Genomic DNA, 11,853 nt, shown 5'->3' on the forward strand with positions numbered 1-11,853 from the left:
GCCAAGAGGAGGAAGATAGCAAGAGTGGGGAAATAATTTGTCTCCCAAGCATGCCCCGATAGGACTAGCCAAAGCCACAATGTCTGAAAGCCAACAATGTTCCATTATATAATACAATCTCTTCTCCTAATTAGAGCATCTGAAAGATCCATCCGGGATTTATATATCTTTCAGTAACAGAAGGAGGAAGGATTGGGTTAGATGAGGAAAGAGAGAGTGATTGATGAGCAAGAAAAAACCTAAACCCAAGTTTATTTATTTTCGGGGCTTTGGGATGTATTTACTTTTACCGGTGGAAATCTTTTTCATCTTGGAGAAGGCAGCAGACTTGCAGTGAGCAAGAAGGCAGGAATTTCGGCATGTCAGGAAGGAAGATGGTTATATCCTTGGTCGAGAAAACTGTTCTGCTATGGCCATCTATGCTAAACATGCTCTGATTCAGTTTTTATTTTTTCAAAGCCAGTTCTTCCCTTTTCGCAAGAACCAGACAGGAAGGGAAATGGACATAAATCTGTGGTTACAGTGAAAAGGGGTTTCCTTCACAAGCAAGCCCATGTGAAAACGATCAGAACGCCTTTCCCCTTCTCATTGGCTCAGAGTGTGCTAACAGTGGAGGCTGATTTCATTCACACACAGCCTCCTTGGGTCCTAAATTACGCAATGCTGATGCAACGTGGCAACTTAATGCTGCTTTTGCCTGACTCCAGTTTTATACCACTGTGCCACATGGCCGTGATTTTCTCCAACACGGTGAAGTCAGCAAAAATTGACTTTTCCAGGGTACTGGCACATTGAACAAGTCTTGGAAAGGCTGTTCATTTCATGCTGTGATTGTGACTCCACACTTTTCTAGGATTCCACCCCCCATCCCCCTCTCCAGAGTGTGCTGAGTAGTTGTCTTTTGAACACACGTTAATGTGTCTGCAAGCTCGCTGAATATTCCAAAAGTGTGGAAGTGTGGAACATTTAAAAGGAATTCAATATAACCAGTAGGAAAATACACATCCTATCCATATTGGGTGCGGGGGGTGGGGGGTGAGCTCCCAGAAAACCATAGCAATGCTTGACTGGGCCCTGTGCTATAGATTGCTGAGAACAATGGTAATGATGCAACAAACTAAAAAATGGAAGTTGGTCTCCAGGATTTTAGCTGCCCATTTTTATGACTAGAGATGGATGGACTCACCTTGATCTGGGTCTCACACCAGCCCAGAAATTGCTGGGCTTCAAGCCCCAACAGGATGCCCACACCATCCCTATTCACGACTGCAGTGTCCATGGTTCTGAGCATTCCTAGATGCCGTGGTGAGCAAGTATGCAGCATCTAGGGCAGGCGTGGGCCACATGTAGGCCCCCTGGCCTTTTTTGCAGCCCTCACCACTGCTCCATCTCTGCCACCAAATTTGCCATGGTGATGTGGCAGCAGCAAAAACGGGGTGATTTTTCTTTAAAACAAGGAGCATGCTCCCCATGCATCTTGTTGTAAAGAAAACTGGTCATTTGTTTGCTGCCACCAAGGTTTGGCAGCAAATTTGGCAGCACAGCGGGGAGCAGGGGGCAGTGGGTTCCAGGGGGAACTGGCCCCCGCACCCCTAGAGTTTGCCCACCTGTGGCATCAATCCCAGTGCAGCATTCCTTGGAGGGTTGCCTCCTGTCCTGTCTTCCTTCCCCACCTCCAGTAAAATGCAAGAAGTATGTAAAGCTCCAGGGTAAATGCTATCGCAGGGGTTGGATTAAGATCCCTAAACCCAGTAGGTGATGATGGTATCAGCAGCATGTCCAATATACCCTGGATCCAGTCAGGATCTGGAAGCGTATTTTGAATGTTTAGAAGTCACCTTGATGAAAACAACACTGTCCCACAGAATACAAGAAGCATCTTTTAGTTCTACTGTGGAACTGTGCAGCGTGGGCATCCCTAATGTTATGTAATCATACAAAAAAGCCTTGCTAGCTAAACAGAATTTCCATGTTCAAAATAGGGATGTGCAGATTTTGTAAAAGCCATTCCATCTGTGTTTTGCAGACTGTCAGATGTGTTTTGGTCTGTTGCCCTCACATTCTGTTCTCCCCACCCTTTCCAAAATTTGTGCAAATTCGCTTTTGCACAAATTCGCACTTGCGAAAATGCACAAATCCCCCCAAAATATGCATTTTCATGCTTTAGCCTATGGGAGAAATGCACATTTTTGGAAGGTGTTTTTTTTATTTAAATTTAACATCTTTTTCTATCACTAAATTTGCATACAATTCCAGAAAGTGGGAGGGGAGGGGAATGGTCTGCAAGTCTGTGGAATCCGTGCACCTCAGGAAAAGCTGGTCCACTGGGGAATCTGCAGGTCAGATTCATAGAAATCCAAACTCATTGGATTTCATTATGGATTTTGCCAACATCCCTAGTTCAGAGGTTGCATGCCTCTGAATCTCAGATGTTGGGAGCAGTTGCCTTCATGGCAAGCTTCTGGGCTTCCTGGGGGCATTTGGTTGACTACAGCTAGCAACTCAACTGTGGCCTTCAAGAACCTTGGGTCCAGTCCAACAAGGCTCTTCTTATGTTCTTAATTATATTTATTGGCTTTTATATCACCCTTCCCAAGCAATATGCATGGGGATACACAGGTTAAGCCAGCATAATGAAACAGTCAGAAATGAGTACTATTAAATCTCAAGAATTTATCTATCTGTCTGTCTTATCTGGATGTTTGCTTGAATCATGTTAGATTTCTTTCAGTATATTGAAAAGAAAAGAAATGGGAGCAGGGAGGCAGCAGAAGTATTGTGTATCATTTAACAATTGTGGCTCTGTGGTCATAAAGGACCTCCCGATACATTAACAACATTATTCTTTGGGGAGAGGGAGTGTATGCAGAAAAGCTCCCAATCTGGACATCCATCACCAGTCCTTATGATAGCATACTCTTTCTTTCATCCCCGCTACAGTCTGTGTGAAGCTTCTCCTTGTGGTTCCTTTTAAAATCTACAAACTGGCAGATAACATATATAATCAGGTGTCCAAAGAATGGAAAGACTCTGCAATGTATCTCCTTTGTTACATTAACAACAGCTGAGTCACTATGGAAACAGTTTGGGACCCGAAGGAGTATATATACATACCTGGCCAGAGTTCCTATGACAAATCAATATTATTTCACCAGCCACAGTTCCCCATGGTGAAGATGTGTTCTTTCACTAGGTTGCTCAGGTGGGGGCATGTGTAATTCACAGTGACTTCTCCTGAATCACTCTGCTTCTTTGGGCCTATACTATAGGCCAGGGGTGGGCAACTTTGGGAGGTCCAGGGCCATTTTTGCCCCCCAGAACCTTTCCCCACAGGCCTCATTCTACCACACAGTCTGCAGGGAGCCTGGAAAAATGGGGGTGAGGGGTGGGGATTGGCATTTTGCTGCCAAAACTTAGTAGCAAACCACTCCAAAGCTCTCTGTACTGCTCAAAGGGTTCCATTTAGATTGTTTTCAAGCTAAATTCGACCCTTTCAGCTTTTCATAGTACTAAAAGTACATTTAAAAAACAACATTTTTTTGCCACTGTGGAATTAGGTGGCACTGAGCAGTGGGGCTCACCTGCTATAGGCCCTATGGCCACTACTGCATCTTCTTATCACTAGTGGATGAGGCTGTTTGGTCTACAGAATTAAGGCCGTATCAAGTGGCATTTAGGGGCAGTAGCTTCCCTTCACCCACCCACCTCCAAATTCAGCCCACAATTACTAATGCATCCAGAGCACATGTTTTAACTCATTTTATTTTATCTTATTTACGTTACAATATTCACAATTATTCCAGGGTGATTTACAATTTAAAAACAAAACATAAAGCACAACCACCATCAAAACCACAATCAAAGAACGTAATGATTAACTCAGCAGAATGAGTTATTGCTGAAAACTAAAATACGTACAAAGTCTGGGAGAATAAGAAAGTTTTTGCTGGGCACCGCAAAGTAGATGCCAGATAAGCCTCTCTGTGGAGTAGGGGTGGACGAAAGTCACTTACCTTTTCTCGCAGCTTGTTCGCGGTGGGGGGGGAGCGCTTCGCTGCTCCCCCCGCGAAGTTCAGGCCGGGGGGGGGGAGGCTTCCCGCCTCGCCCAGCCGAAATTCAGGCCGGGGAGGAGGCGCTTGCCCTTATTTTCGCCGTAGTCTACGTAAACATTTACGTAGACTACAGCCACCAAATAAGGAACGGGAATGGCGGCTCCCTATGGGGGCCGCCATTATCCGTACACACTTTTTTTTTTTTTTTAAGTCACCCGTGATAGGCTACGTGACGATTGACGTAGCCTATCACGGCTGACTTTGCAAATCTAGCCGTGATAGGCTACGTGAATCGTCACGTAGCCTATCAGGGGACTTTTTTTTTTTTCTTTTATTGCAATGGCAGGGGCGGCAGCCGGTCGAAAGACTGGCTGCCGCTCCCGCCCCGCTCGAACACCCGACGAACCACCAGCCGGACCCGCCGCCGGGAGGGACATTCAGGGAAGGTAAGTCCCGTCCCGGGGGGGGGGGGTGCAGAGGATTTCTCCCCGAAACTTGTTCGGGGGGCCAAACACGTTGGCGCTCGGCCCCCCGAAGTTTCGGGAAGAAATTCTCCGCCATCCCTACTGTGGAGGGAATTTTACACATAGGATGCTGTGGCCCAAAAATGTCCTCTTCTCGGTGGTCTCACCACCCCCTTCACCTCTGATGGCAAGGGCATTTGAAGGAGAGCATTGGCAGATGACCTTCATATCCAGGCAGGTTGATCTGGGAGCAGGTGTGCCTTTAGGTGCCTGGGCCTCCAGCTCTATAGGTCCTTACAGGTGAGCACCAGCATGTTGAACTGGGCTCAGAATTAACTTGCAGCCAGTGCAGCTGTCGGTATTGCTGAGAGACATTCCTAGAGATCTGCCCCAGTTAGGATTCTCACAGCCCTCTTTGTATGAGCAGGCTTGTGCTCTGTTGCTCCTGAGGTCAGGACTAGAACCAGTGGGTGGAAATTGCAGGGAAGCAGATTTCAGCTTAACATTAGGAGAAACTTCCTAACAGTGAGAGCTGTTCAGCAGTGGAACAGCTTGCCACAGGAGGTGGTGGGTCTGTTTCCCTGAAGGCATTTAAACAGAGGCTGGATGGCCATCTGTCAGGCTTGCTGTAGCTTCAACCTGGAGTGCAGAGCCTGCACTGAGCAGGGGGTTGGACTAGATGATCTCTGAGATCCCTTCCAAACAGTGGAGGCTGCTGGCTCAGATTTTAGTGGGGTTGTGAATGATTCTGGGTTTCAGTCAGAATCACCCAGAACTCTAAATGAGCTGTCCAAGGTGCTGAACCTAATACCCAAGCTAGGTTCAGCATCTTGGATAGCTCCTTTAGAGTTCTGGGTGGTTCTGACTGAAACCCAGAATGGATTCACAGCCCTACTGAAATTGGAGCTACCAGCCTCCACTGCTTCTAATTCTATGGTTCCACGATTCTATAGATGACTTCAATGCATTGTCCACACAGGTGCCCTTGAAGATGATTCAGAAAGTGCAGTTACTGTAGAATGTGGCTGTGAGAATTCAGACTGAGGCGGTATCTCAAGACTGAAAGAGCTTCACTGGTTGCAAGTTCATTTCCAATCCCAATTCAAAATGTCGGTGGTGCTCACCTGTAAGAGGTTACCTGAGCATGGGTAACTGCAGCCACACTCTCCCTTCCCAAGAAGAGGCTGCCATTGCTGTATAGCCTATGCTTGAAAAAAGCACTCCGTGCTACTGAGGACACTTGAGCCTCCAGTGAAAATGGTGGGAACAGGAGCACTCCACTGCTACAGTTATTGGAAAATATTTTTAAAAAATTATCCTAAGCATTGTTGTTAAAATGCCACACTTATTACGCAATTTAACCTTGAATGCATCCAAAATGGGCTTTTGGATAGTGCTAAGGTGGTCATGTTTCCTACTTTCAGTAGGACTAGGGATGGCACGGGTGCCCAATTCTGTCTGGGAATACGGCACAATCACCCCTGCCCGCACAGTTTCACACATACGCAAATAGGCACATTCACAGAAATGCCATTTTCATGCATATGCAAAAATGTGCATTTTGTGATCGCCATTTTATTTTTCAAAAATGGTGACCGCAGAGCTCGACAAGGCCACTGGGGTGAGTGTGGGCTGCTTGCCGAGCACGGGAGGGGGGCTCGAGCGCGAACAAGGGACCAGTGAGCAGGGGCTGGGTGGGAGCCTGGAGAACCTGGGTGGGGGTGGGCTCGCACAACCCTAAGTAGGATTGTCTTCAATTTCAAGGGTGTTGAACCTCAGACCTGCAGGCCAAATCCACAGTTAGCACGGTCTAGGGATGGCGAAGAATTTCTCCACGAATCTCGGGGAGGCCGAATGCCAACGCATTCGGCCCCCCGAAATTGTTGGTGAAATTCTCCGCCACCCCCCCGCCACCCCCCGGGATGGGACTTACCTCCCTTGAATGTCCCTCTCGGCGGCGGGTCCCGGTGGGAGTTTGGCGGCGTTTCGTTGGGGGCAGGGGCAGCGGCCGGTCTTCCGACCGGCTGCCGCCACCACCATTACAAAATAAAGTAAAAAACAAACAAACACCCATGATAGGCTACGTAAGGATTAATGTAGCCTATCATGGCTAGATTTCCAAAGTCAGCCGTGATAGGCTACGTAAATCGTTACGTAGCCTATCACGGGTGACTTTGGGGGGGGGGAAAGCGCATACACAAATGGTGGCACCCATGGGCACCGCCATTTGCGTACGCGCTTTTTTTTTTCCAAAGTCACCCGTGATAGGCTACGTAACGATTTATGTAGCCTATCACGGCTGACTTTGGAAATCTAGCCGTGATAGGCTACGTTAATCGTTACGTAGCCTATCACGGGTGTGGTTTTTGTGTGTGTTTTTTTAACTTCTGTATTTCACGGCTGGGGAGACGGGGCACTTCTCCCCGGCCTAAATTTCGGCCAGGCGAGGTGGGGCGCCTCCCCCCCCGGCCTGAATTTCGGCTGGGTGAGGCGGGGCGCCTCCCCCCCTGGCCTGAACTTTGGGGGGAGAACCGAAGCGCCTCCCCCCCACCACGAAGCAAGCTGCGGGACCAGGTAAGTCCCTTTCGTACATCCCTATATAGCACCTGGATAGCAGACTGAACAAGCTGTCAGGGGGCCCTAGCCAGCCTCTTCCAGTCTACTCCAGTAGCCAACTCCAGACACAGACAAAGGATTCTTTTCAAGGCTTTATTCCTTTTACAACTTAATAACTCTATCACCAGAGACTAAGCTATGAACAGCAGAGTAACCTATGCCCCGGGTTGGAAACAGTTGGTCCCCGTTTGAACGAGAATCACTTGCAGACCCTGAACGTATGGGCTAGAGAGTGTCCCTCCCCTTTTCCCTTGGGTCCTCTGGATGCGACTGTTGCTTGCATGCCAAACGGGCGCTACGCCTCCTTTCTGCGCCCTGCATAGCTCGTCGCTCTTTGCATCTGCGTCGAGCATCCAGCCAGCCCTCCTCCCATGCTCTTTCACTCCCAGGACCGCTATCTATCTCTGGAATGCTGGCAGGAGGAATCTCTGCCAGCTGCAGGGCCTGGGAGGGATGAGCGTGCTCCTCTCCCATGGATGGCTGTTCTTCCTCAGAATCAGAACTGCTCTGAGGTTCTATGGGCTCAGTGTCCACCCTGACATCATCCCTGCTCCCATGAGGCTCCCCCCGGGCTTGTTGCCTCAGCAGCAACGGAGCATGTACATATTCCGTGGGTTCCCAGGATCGCTCATCTGGCCCGTACCCCTTCCAGTCCACCAGATATTGCAGGCATCCACGAGAAAGGCAGGAATCCAGAATCTCCATGACCTCAAACTCCTCCTCCCCCTCCACCAGCACTGGCGGCGGGGGGGGGGGGAGCTGGTCGAGCGATGAGGGTCACCAGAAACCAGGGGGGACAGCAAGGACCAATGAAAAACAGGATGGATCTTCATGGACGGGGGGGAGAGCCAGGCAAAAAGCAACAGGGTTAATCTGGGCAGTAATCTGGAAAGGCCCCATGCGACGAGGCGCAAGCTTCCTTGCGGGCAAGTGAGAGGGGAGGTAGTGGGTGGACAACCAAACCCAGTCTCCCGGTTGCAGAGATGGACCCGGCTGGCACCGTTGGTCTGCAGAGGCCTTGTAGGCTGTCTTGGCTTGCTCGAGGGAGTCCCGTAAGAGGTGGTGTACTGCTCTCAACTCCTCTAAAAAGTCATGGGCCGCTGGCACTGAAGAGGGAGCTAGGGTGGATGGGAAAGCCTTGGGGTGGTAACCAAAATTGGCAAAAAATGGAGTTGGGTGGGTGGAAGCATGGCAAGCATTGTTATAAGCAAATTCCACGAGAGGCAGCAAGGAAAACCAGTCATCTTGCTGGTAATTGACACAGCAGCACAAATATTGCTCCAGAGTCACATTGGTGCGCTCGGTCTGACTGTCCGTCTGTGGATGGTGGGTGGAGGAAAGACGGAGCATCACATGTAGAAGCCCAAGTAGCTCCCTCCAGAAATGGGCAGTGAATTGGGCCCCCCTATCCGAAATGAGACCCTTAGACCATCTGTGGAGCCAGAAAACATGCACCAAAAACAGCTCTGCCATCTCCCTGGCTGTGGGCAACCCAGAGCAGGGGATGAAATGGGCCATCTTAGAAAACAAATCCACCACCACCAGAATGGTGGTCTTACCGTGTGAGGGAGGCAAGTCAGTGATGAAGTCAAGGGAGAGCAGTTTCCAAGGTCCTGAGGGGGTAGACAGGGGATGAAGCAAGCCTGTGGACTTGCCTGAGGGGGCCTTCGCCCACTGGCAGGTTGGGCAGGAGGCGACATAGGACTTGACATCCCGACACACACGAGGCCACCAAAAATCCCACGTCACTCCATACAGGGTCTTGGCGACGCCAAAATGCCCAGCTGTGGAGGAGTCGTGGCACTGATGGAGGACCTTCTCATGGAGGGGTCTAGAAGGCACATAGACCCAGCTGGAATGGTAATGCAGGCCACCTCACAAAGGGAAGGGGGTAGGGTGGGGGGGGACAGAGGCTAGCCCCAATTCCTCCACCTTTGTGCGAACAAAAACTCTGAGCCTGTGCAGAGTGAAGGAGCTCCTCCCAAGAGTGAGGCACTGCAGCTGCCGCCAGGCTGGGGGGGAAGAATCAGAGAGGGAGGGGGATTTCCCTCACCCCCTGGCTGGAGGTCCGGCTTACGAGAAAGAGCATCTGCTTGTAGGTTGTCGGAGGCCTTCACATGGCAAATCTTAAGGTGGAACCGGGAAAAAAAAGCGACCACCTAATCTGCCTCTGGTTTAAGGCTGTCTGAAGATGTTCGAGGTTGCGATGGTCAGTTCTAACTTCGACTGGGTGCTGTGCCCCCTCTAAAAGATGATGCCAGGTCTCCAAAGCGGACTTGATGGCCAACAGTTCCTTCTCCCAGATGGTATAATTCCTCTTAGACATGTTCAGCTTCCTGGAGTGGTAGGCGCAGGGTTGCAACCCACTGCCCGCCCGTTCTGGTTGAAAAAGTACCGCCCCCACCGCAAAGTCAGAGGCATCAGTTTGCACTACAAAAGGTCTCCTCGGGTCGGGATGTAACAGGATCAGCTCAGAACTGAAAAGCCTCTTAAGTTCCTCGAAAGCCTGTTGGGCAGATGCCGTCCAATGAAAAGGAGATTTCCTGCTCTTAAGGAGGTCTGTGAGAGGAGATGTCAGCCAAGCAAAGCTGGGCAGGAACTTTCTGTAAAAATTTGCAAAACCCAGAAAACGTTGCAAGTCCTTCTTGATGGATGGAGCCTGCCAAGAAAGGACAGCCTGGAGCTTTGCAGGATCCATCCTGATTCCGTCAGCTGAGATAATGTAGTCAAGAAAGTCCAAAGAGGTTAGGTCAAATGCACATTTCTCCAGCTTGGCAGACAGATGGTTCTTGCGGAGGCACTGGAGGATGGCGGAGACATGGTGCTGATGGGCGTGGCGGTCCTCAGAAAATATAAGTAAATCATCAAGATATACAGTGAGGAAAGTGTCCAAATAGTCCCGGAAGATGGCATTCATAAAACGTGAAAACGTGGGGGGGGGGAGCCCCACAGACGAGCCCAAATGGCATCACTAGGTATTTATACGCTCCGTACTGGGTTCCGAAAGAGGTCTTCCACTCATCCCCCTCCCAGATGCGAATCAGATTGTAGGCGCCACACAGGTCCAACTTTGTGAAAAACTTGGCTCGCCCCAGGCGCTCCAGCATCTCAGGTATGAGGGGGAGGGGGTACTTGTCAGGGATGGAGACCGAATTGAGGGCTCTATAGTCATGCACCGTGCGGAGTTCTCCAGATCGTTTGGCAACAAAAAAGGTAGGGGCGCAGGCGGGGGAGGAGGAAGGGCGAATGAAGCCACGTTTGAGATTTGTGTCCAAAAACTTGCACAGAGCTCCAAGTTCCGGCTCTGACATCGAATACAGTGGGCCAGCAGGGATGGTCACCCCTGGGAATGAGGTTAATGGCACAGTCAAAAGGGCGGTGGTGGTGGGGAGCTGGTCAGCCTCCTTCTTGCCAGAAACAGACAAGGAGGGAGATGAAAGGGTTAAGGCCTGGACTGGGACAGGTGCCTCCTCCGGGAGGCAATGCTCCCGGCAGTAGGGAGACACAAACTCAACCTGCTGAAGCCCCCAAGAAATCTGAGGATTATGCTTAGAGAGCCAGAAAACACCCAGCACAATTGGGTATAGGGGAACCTTGGCCAAGTGAAACTGAATCTGCTCAATGTGGGACTGGGCGCGCAGAGTGAGTGAGATTGTAACACGGGTCACCGTGCCCAAAGAGAGAGGATGCCCATCGATGGTCTCCACTGCCAAGGGGGCAGGAAGGGGCAGGGTAGGAATCCTGTGGAAGAGAGCGAATGTTTCATCCATGAAACTGGTCGTAGCTCCAGCGCCCACTAAAGCCAGGGCTTCCACCCCACCCCACTGGGAGGAGCGTAGGTGAACTGGCAATAGCAGATGGGAGGGGGGGTTGCGGAAGGCACCCACCCGGTGGGGAACTGACCACCACACTGGAGGCCCCCAACAGGCTTGGGGGGCAGTTTAGTCAGGCCTGGGGATGAGGACGAGGAGGAGGGGGAAAGAGAGGAGGGGGAGGCAGAGGAGCTGCGGATCTAACGCGGCAGGTCTTGGCAAAATGGCCCAGTTTTCCACACCGAAAGCAGCGGCACTCAGCTCACCGGCACTCAAGCTCCTTTGGCGGCAGCAGGGCTCAGGTAGCTCCCAGCTGCATCAGGGTCTCCTCCGCCCCCACCGCAGGGCAGGAAACGTGGGGGAATGGGAGGAGGGAAATCTGGGCCCCCGGCGCCCCGCCGGGTCTGCTGGCGCCCCTCCAGCCAACTATCTATCTGGAGGCAGGTCTGGATAAGCTCCTCCAAAGTTGGCGGGCTGGGCGTGCGCGCCAACTGGTCCAGGATCTTGTCCTTTAAACCGTCCAAAAATTAGGGATGGATGAAAGTCCCTTACCTGATCCCGAAGCTTGCTTTGCGGTGGGGGGGAGGTGCTCCGTCCCTCCCCCTGAAATTCTGGCCGGGGGGGAGGCGCCCCATCCCTCCCTGCCGAAATTCTGCCTGGGGGGGAGGTGCCCTGTCCCTCCCCGCCGAAATTCTGGCTGGAGGGGAGGCGCCCCGTCCCTCTGGCCATGAAACCTCGTCTCCTGCTGGGACGCAAATGGCAGCGGCCGTAGCCGCCGCCGTTTGCGTCCCTGCAGTCAGCCGTGATAGGCTACGTAAATGTTTACGTAGCCTATCAGGGCTGACTTTGGAAAAAAAAGAAAAAGCACGTACGCAAATGGCAGCGCCCATGGGTGCTGCCATTTGCGTT

This window comes from Heloderma suspectum, chromosome 4, assembly GCF_057233095.1.
Source record: "Heloderma suspectum isolate Gila_16-S chromosome 4, 16-S_ref, whole genome shotgun sequence".
Classification (NCBI taxonomy): domain Eukaryota; kingdom Metazoa; phylum Chordata; class Lepidosauria; order Squamata; family Helodermatidae; genus Heloderma; species Heloderma suspectum.